Source organism: Sciurus vulgaris, assembly GCF_902686455.1.
Source record: "Sciurus vulgaris genome assembly, chromosome: 3".
In the NCBI taxonomy this organism is placed as follows: domain Eukaryota; kingdom Metazoa; phylum Chordata; class Mammalia; order Rodentia; family Sciuridae; genus Sciurus; species Sciurus vulgaris.
The window spans coordinates 125,647,928-125,656,952 of record NC_136463.1 but is presented as its reverse complement, the minus strand read 5'-3'; the positions used below and the strand labels follow the sequence as shown (position 1 = coordinate 125,656,952).

At 36.3% G+C, this 9,025-nt stretch overlaps 1 pseudogene across 1 annotated transcript; it reads right to left on the bottom strand.

Annotated features, from left to right (window-relative positions):
- Positions 1-5,003: 5,003 nt before the first annotated feature.
- Positions 5,004-8,665, bottom strand: LOC306658268 (transcription initiation factor TFIID subunit 9-like; annotated as a pseudogene). Its single transcript has one exon. The product of its transcript is annotated as a transcription initiation factor TFIID subunit 9-like (transcript).
- Between the last annotated feature and the right edge of the window lie 360 nt (positions 8,666-9,025).

The following is a 9,025-nucleotide window of genomic DNA, read 5'->3' as shown; positions in this document are numbered from 1 at the left end:
AAAATCAGCATACTACAGTAATGCAACTATATCAATGTTTATAGCAGCTCAATTAATAATAGCTAAGCTATGGAAAAAAACCAAGATGCCCACCAACAGATGAATGGATAAAGAAATTGTGTTATATATACATAATGGAATATTACTCAGTCATAAAGAAGAATGACTTTATGACTTTCACCGGTAAATGGATGGATCTGCAGACTATGATGCTAAGCCAATCCTCAAAAACCAAAGGTCCAGTGTTCTCTCCTATATGTGAATGCTAACACCCAACAAGGGGAAGAATAGAAGTTCAATGTGTTTGACAAAGGAGAATGAAGGGAAAGGAAGGTATATAGGAACAGGAAAGATAATGGAATGAATCTGACATAACTTTCCTGTGTATATATATGAATACACCATGGTGACTCTCACCATCATATACACCCACAGGACTGGGATTCTACTTAGAAGAAGATATATTGCATGCTTGCATAAATATATCAAAATAGATTCCACTGTCATGTATAACTAAAAAGAACAAATAAGGACTGGAGATGTAGCTTAGTGGTTAAGTGTCCCTGAGTTCAATCCCTGCCGCCCACAGAGGCAAAACAAACTCTTGCTTAGAGATGCATTCACGGTAAATTTATAAAGAAAAGCAGGAAGTTACTCTATCAGAAGTCAAGCTGGTTTATCATGGGGAAAGAATAGGACTGTGATCACATAGGCATACAAATGTATGTGGTTTCTAGGGTACTCATAGTATTCTATTCCTGGACTTGGGGAATGGCATTATGTGGTTGTCAGGATACAAACCACAAGAGTATCAGGCACGAACAGAGAAAGGGGGGGGGGGGGGGGGAGTAGAACTTTTCAAGTATGTAGGAAAAATTAAGCACATTTGACTTAATGCTATACCACAAAGCACATTTCAACAAATATCAAAGAAGTGAAAAAATATAGAGTACATTCTCTATCATAATGTAATTAAGCTAGAAATAAATAGGAAAATAAAAGAAAATCAACACATTTGTAAATATAAGAAATATATTTCTAAATATGCCATTGTTCAAAGAAAACATGATTAAGAATAATGGAAGATATTTAGATATCTATTTCAAGAAATTAGAAAGAGGGGGTGATTTGGCTTAGTGGTAGAGCACTAGACTAGTATGTGTGAGATCCCAGGTTTGAGCCCTAGCATCACACACAAACACACACACAACCACACACACAAATTAGAAAAAGAGCAGAAATGAAACCCAAAGAAAGTAAAAATAATGATAAAAGCAAAAAAAATTGTGTAATAAAAATATGTACACAATAAAGAAAATTAAGACAACCAAAACATATTTGTTTTTTAAAAAAAGAAAAGATAATGAAAATACTAGACTCTGATAAGGTGCATCAGGAAAAAAGAAGATACTTGAAGATACTCCAGATTATCACAGCCTATAAACTGAACTTTCAGGAGTCTAGCATTTACTAACCTTTTTTACAAATACTGCAGACAGTTAGAAATCATAAAAGGATATTATAAATAACTTTACTATTATAACTTTGAAATTTTAGATAAAGGGCAGATTTCTAGCAGGATCTATTCTCCAAAATTGTCACAAGAAGAAAGAGAAAAAAAAAGTAATTCAAAGACTCAAACAAATTAAATCTGCAATTAAAAATCTTTTTAGGATTTGGCAAAGCTAATTTGTTGAATCACAGTTGGTATGGCAAAGAGCTAAGGGACAGTTGAGTTCCAACATGCTATAATTTGCAGCAAGTCAGGAATTAGTCAAGTAAAATGGATAGATCAAGGCCTTGATGTTAAAATAGCCAGATGTAAATCTTAATCTACTTCACATTTAAATAATTGGGCAATATATATGTAAGAGATCTTTGCAAAATTATGAAAGATTACTAAGGTATTAGGAAGAAATATCAAATCAGACCTATACTTTTTTTTTTTTTTTTACCATGTGAAGCATAATAGGATCATATATCCATAATGCTTCATCAATTACAAAACATATTCCAATGCACTGTCTCTCACAAGACTTTTCTCAGATGGGATTTTGTGAGGGTTAAATAAGAATTCACACAAAGCCTGAGATTTAAGCCCGAGCTTGTCAGAGCAAGCATGTAATGACAGATATTATATGTTAAAAGAAGGTTCAAACTGACATCTCCCATAACTGGGGGTTCTCCTTTTCCTCAGTTAGGCAGATAGACTAAAAGATAGATTACCCCAATTCAATCAGTAACTGAAGTGGGTCAGGGCTTTTGAGACCTTGTTTTTATTTATTTATTTATTTTTGATACAGGGATTGTACCTAGGAATGCTTAACCACTGAGCCACATCCCCAGCCCTTTTTTATATTTTATTTAGAGACAGGGTCTTGCTGAGTTACTGAGGGTCTTGCTAAGTTGTTGAGGATGATGGCTTTGAACTCGTGATCCTCCTGCCTCAGTCTCCCATGCTTCTGGGATTACAGATGTAATCCCACTGTGCCCAGATTGAGCTTGTTTTTAAAACCTAAAGTTTTGTCCTTAAGAGTTTTGAGCTTAACTCTTTGGCCTCTGTTGTTATGGCTGAATCGTGTCCTTTGCTTACCAAATTCATATGTTTGATCAAGCTCAACCCCCAACTACCTAATAGTATCATTTGATTTCAAGATAGGATCTTTAAAGAGGTAATTAAATTAAAATGGGTTAATTATGGTGGGCTGTAATCCAGCATAATGGATATCCTTATAAGAAGAGGAGATTATGGCATAGATAGAGAAGGAAGACCATATGAAGAAATATGAAGAAGATCTTGATCTGCAAGTCAGGATAGAAACCTCAGAAAAAAACCCAACCCAACTGACACCTTCATATAGGACTTCTAGCCTCTGTAATTGTTTGCTAAACTACCCAGTATGTAGTACTTTGCAAACTAAACACTGTGTACATGCAACTGAGGAAGAGACTAGTTGTAGTTAGTTATAGACTCCTTCCCCTTATGAGGGTCTTTTCCCCTTTAAGTGCTACAAGACAATGAGGAATTTCAGTCTGCCTGTCTGACCTCTCACAGTCTCCCAGGTCTCCCTTAAACTAAGCAAGAGGGAAAAACCAGTCTTGGACTCTTCCAGTTTCTGATAGGTCACATCAGCCCTGTGTGACTGTCAAAAATCCTACTGGCTTCTCTTTCTTCTAGTAGTGTCTGTCTGCCTGTGTCAAGCCCACTGAAGAAAACAAAGACAACTATTAGCTTACCTAGGAAGATTTCTTACTGTCCTAGAATTTCAGTTTACCTATTCCTTGTGCCACAACTCATCAATGATAACTTTACTAATTTTGCAATTTATCCATTCTAATTTTTAGTTGTAAAAAACACTTAACCACTGGAAATTAATAAATCTTACATGGAAGTTAAGGTCTTCATCAGCAAAATAATAGCCAACAACCAGCAAAATATAAAAGGATACATGACAATGAAATTAAACTTATCTCAGTTACGTATATTTTAACACACACGCGCGCGCGCACACACACACACACAATGAACCAAGGTAATTCACCACAATGGCAGAATAAAGGAGAAAAATCATCATTATTTAGATGTAAAAGTTCAGAAAATTCTACTTATACTATAAGAAGAATTCTTATCAAACTAGGGGTAGAAACTAATTTGTTAAGAGTATTTTTTAAGGACTGAGATTGTGGCTAAGCGATGGACTGCTTGCCAGGTTCGCATGAGGCACTGGGTTTGATCCTCAGCACCACACACAAAACTAAATAAAATAAAGTTATTATTTTAAAAATCCACTTAAAAAAGTATTTTTTTTTAAATGCAGGAAACATGGTACTTAATGGCAAAATGTTGAAATTGTTTACTCTGAAATTAGGAACATACTTGAGGTCCCATACAATACAATAAACACAAGTATAAGATTTAACAGTATTAAGGACAGATGAAGTAATAAAATTGAATTACTTGCATTTCTAGTTAGGTATCAAATTATTTAAAATAAAGTTTAAAAAATATCCCTTTTATAATAGCATCAAAACATATCGAATACCTAGTAATAAAGATATACGATGTCTCCATACTGAAAATCAAGAAATAAGAGACTGAAAATAATCTAAATAAATAGAAGAATAAACTATATTAATGTATTGGAAGACTTGAAAATAGTAAAGGTGTCATTTCTTTCTAAGTCTGTCAACAGAGTCAATATAATCCTAATCAAAATTGCAATGAGTTTACTTTTGTGGAATTGACAACAGATTCTAAAGTGTGTATGGCAGGGTCAAGAATAGACATGAGAGTCCTGAGAAAGAATAATGTGGCATGCATACTCTACTAGATGTTAAGACATGTTAAAGTTTGTAGTAACTGCAACAGCATGATACTGGTGAAAATACTGACAAATAGGTCAATAGATCAGAATAGAGAGACCCCCATGTAGATGCATGGCTCATGGTTTCAGAGGTTCATGGTCAGCTGATTCCATTGCTTCCAGGCCTATGTCATGCTAAATGAAATTACCCAGTCCCCAAATGTCAAAGGTCAAATGTTTTCCCTGATATGTGGAAGCTAACCCACAATAAGGTAGCAGGGAGGAGAATAGATATTCAGTAGATTAGACAATGAGGAATGGAGAGAAGTGGGGGAAGATAGGAAAAGGAAACAGTGGAATGAATCCAACATAATTTTCCTATGTACATATATGAAAACATCACAGTGAATCCCACAAGAATGGGATCCTAACTAGAGTAAGTATATTCCATGCTTATATAATTATATAAAAATGGATTCTACTGTCATGTACAACTAAAAGTAACCAACAAAGAATATCATGGCACGGTGTTGTGGAGCTATACAGCCCACCTTATGGAGACCAAGAAGCAGAGAAAGAGAGAGAGAGAGAGAGAGAGAGAGAGAGAGAGAGAGAGAGAGAGAGAGAGAGAGAGAGAGAAAGTAGCTAGGTTCCCAAGATTCCCTTCAAGGCCACACCCCTAATGACCTAACTTTTCCTTCTACCAGGCCCTACCTCTTAATGGTTCCACCACCTCCCAATAGTGCCACAGGCTGGTGACCAAGTCTTTAACACATGGGCCATGGGGGGACACTTTCAAATGACAGCATTTGACCAGAATTTTGAGAAACTGAAACTCTTCAACATTGTGGTAGGAATGTAAAATGGTATAGCTGCTATGAAGAGTTTGGAAAGTTCCTCAAAAAGTTACACAGAATTACCGTCTGACCCTGTATTCTACTTCTAAGGGTTTACCTAGAAGAACTGAAAAAATATGTCTACACAACAACTTATACCCCAATGTTTACAGAGCATTATTGAGAATAGCTTAAAGGTAGAAATTTTAGGCAAATCCATAGAGTCAGAAAGTTGATTAGTGATTGCCAGGGTTTAGGGGAGGAGGACATGGGAGTGATTGTTAATGTATACAGGTCTCTTTGGGGGGAATAAAAATATTCTGGAATTAAGTAGTGATGATGATGTTGTACACCTTTAAGAAGTATATACTTTGACAGGGTTAATTTTATGGTATGTGTATTATAGATCAATAAAGCTATTATGAAAGAGCAATAAGGATTAATCTTTTATGAAGAATAAAGTTCTATTATCTGACATTAAGGAAGGTAGGTTAGTTGGTAGGTTAGTTATTTTTAAAAGTCAGTTAAGGGGCTGGAGGTATAGATTGATGATAGAACATGTGTTGAACATGCATGAGGCTCTGGGTTCAAACCTGTTTAACTAACATGTATGTGTTAGTTAAAAAGGAATTATGTAAAGATATATACAATCTAAAAACATTCTATGCCAATTTAAAATATGAGTGTTTTCATTTAAGTATCTTCAAAATAAGGTCAAGTTTTTTGCTTTAGGTTTGTTTGCTGATTATTATTTTCTACCATCTTTCTGGCATAAACCACACTTAGTGGTAATACTTCTCAATTTTTTTTTTCTTTGCCAGGGAATGAACCCTGGTCCTAAGCAAGAACTCTTACCATGGAGCTACATTCCCAGTCCCCAGAATTGGTATTTTTTTTAAAAACACATGTATGAGCAAATTTGGGCCCAGAATCCCTCCAAATTTTTTCAGTTACTAATTCCTTTTGCCAGACAGCCTTTGCCAATTCATTCTCTTGTCCTCACTCCTCTCCTGTTCTAGCCACGGCTACCAAGATTTCTGTGTGGACTCTGAAAACTTCATGCTGCCTAAAAGAACTTTTTTGTGTTGCCCTGTGTCCCCATTGCTTCCTGCCTGTTGATGTTAGGATGAATTCAGCCTGTGCAATCTGAAAATTATGGAGAGATATATTCTAGAGGTGAGCCTTTGAGGAGTAACAGGTAAGAACTGGAAGGTAAGTTCTTCACCCTTTCTTCCCAACCTTGCATCCCACCCATACTGCCGAGGCAGCTTTTAATGATTTCTCCATGAGATTTGTCCATGGGATTAAGCATTTAATTGTACTTACTGGTGACAGAACTGATACTGCACCCTCACACAGGGCTTCCTTCTGAATCTGTTTCTCTCTGGAAGCTCCTATTCTTGCTCTCTGATACTTCATGTCTTACCAAGGAAATAGCCCATAAGCTTTTGCCTCAGGGTTTGCTTTTGGGGGTACCCAAACTAAGGCATCTTCCAATCTTTTATAGCTATTTTGTCCATTTTATTTGACAGCAATTTTTGGTACCCTAATTTTAGCAAGTCTTTCCAAAGTACTCAATCTTGATAGAAAAATCAAACTTTTCTTTTTAATGTTGACACTTCAATGTGATAAATTATATAATTACAATAACAACTGGCAAAAAGAGGCTTAGAAATAAACATAATTGGACTTGATAGTTATACAACCCATGAGTGTGCTAGAAGGCACTCATGAGCCTGCTAATTATTTTTATTCAATGAACAACAGCTTTATTCATGTAAAGGCTGATAAAAAACCATTACTGGTCCTATTAAAGAAAATCCAACATTTCAATAGAAAAGAATAGCCCATCTATTATTTACGCATTAAATACTCATTAAATAAGAAAATTTGTAAAATACAGGTTGAAAACATTCAGCATGCTTCTTTAATTTTAGTACACTGAATTCAAGACTAAGTGTACAGGGCACATGGGTCAAAGCTAGATTACAAATTATCATAGTCATCATTGTCTTCACGTTTTCTTTTCGATGCATTTGATAATTCATTGGCAGTATTTTGTGATGATACCATATTATTGGTAATAAGAATGTTTTTTTAACTCAATTAATGGATTAATTAGATCATTCTGAGCTGCTGATGTTGCAGGAATTGGGGCTTTTACAGCAGGAAACTGAAACAGGCCTCCGTACTGTAAATCTTTGCCCTGGGATACTGGAGTCCCTACTTTCATTGAAACAGACATGGTTTGTTAGATTGGTGCAATTTGTTCTGCTAGTAACCGAACCAACACTTATCCCTGTGACTATTCTTCCCACAGTAGTAGGTGACTTTTTTGTAAAGACTAGAGCCTATAGTTTGGAGCTGTTAAGCAATATCTATAAGGTGGCAATATAGGACCCGAATATGGCTTGATCAATGGCAAAGGGGTTTTATTTCTTTGCTTTGCAATATCTAATAAAACATCTCTTGGGGGAGGAAAGGTAAAAGAGTGGTCAGCTCCACACTGGATTGCCAATCACACATCATCTGCATCAACAGTAGCCTTCTTTGCATGGCTTGAATAAATTTTAGCATCATCTAGAATTGTGGTCACATATCAGAACATAAACTCCAACCTCCAATTTATAACTCTTGGGTCATAGTCTATAATCCCCATATCCTTTAGGATTCATGTCATCATCTGTGCATCTTTCAGCATGCTCTTGGAAGAAGCCATCTTGCCAGACTCCATGATATCTGGTGACCAAACTTCTCAAGTTAAATCAACCCATTAATATATTTCAGTCCTGATCTTGATGCAAGTCCCTGGTGTACTAGTGAGCAGACTGTTTGTAAGTAACATAGTCCTGTACCTGAGGGTAGAAGCGCCTGGGCTCATGCCACCACTGCTCCAGCACACCACTGGAAGCCTCTTTTTTTTTTTTTAAATGTATTTTTTTTACGTTGTAGATAGACACAATATCTTTATTTATTTATTTTTTATGTGGTGCTGGGGATTGGACCTAATGGTAGGCAAGTGCTCTACCATGAGCTACAATCCCAACCCTGCTGATTAATTTTGCTGGCCTGGACGGGGGCTGTGGCTCAGTGGTAGTGCGTTCACCTAACAGGTATGAGGCCCTGGGTTCGATCCTCAGCACCACATAAAGATATTGTGTTCACCTATATAAAAAAAGGATTGTAAAAGACAATGTGCACCCACTGTGTTACAAGGCAAGGCCCTATAACGATGTTAGAGATAATTAAAAGAATTTGTTTTTGATGGCCTTTTCTGGTGATTCAAACTTATAACTAAGGGCCATCATTTAAAAATTGGAATATTTGGCTGAACATGGTGGCATATGCCTATAATCCAGGTGGCTTGGGATCTGAGGCAGGAGGATCACAAGTTCAACGCCAGCCTCCTCATAAATTAGCTAGGCCCTAAGCAACTGAGACCTTGTTTCAAAATTAAAAAACAAAAACTAAAACAATGGACCAGGATAGAGATGTGGCTCAGTGGTAAAATGTCCCTGCATTCAATCCCTGGACTCCCAGGTAGTGGGGAAAAAAAAAAAGGAACATTTAACCAGATAAGTTGGCACATGCCTGTAGCCCCAGCAATTTGGAGGCTAAGGCAGGATAAGTCCAAGTTTGATGTCAACCTCAGCTATTTAGTGAGACACGGTCTCATAAGAAAAAACAAAAATGACTGGGGATGATATAGCTCATTGATAAAGTGACCCTGGGTTCAACGCTAGGCCAAAAGAAAAAAAAAGGAACATTTAACATAAATTAAGATTTACTACTATTAAGAAAATTATAAGACTGGAAAACTAGAAGTGAACCCACAGATACAGAGAATCTGGGTGTGCTGAAATATATTAAACCAAGGAAAATGAA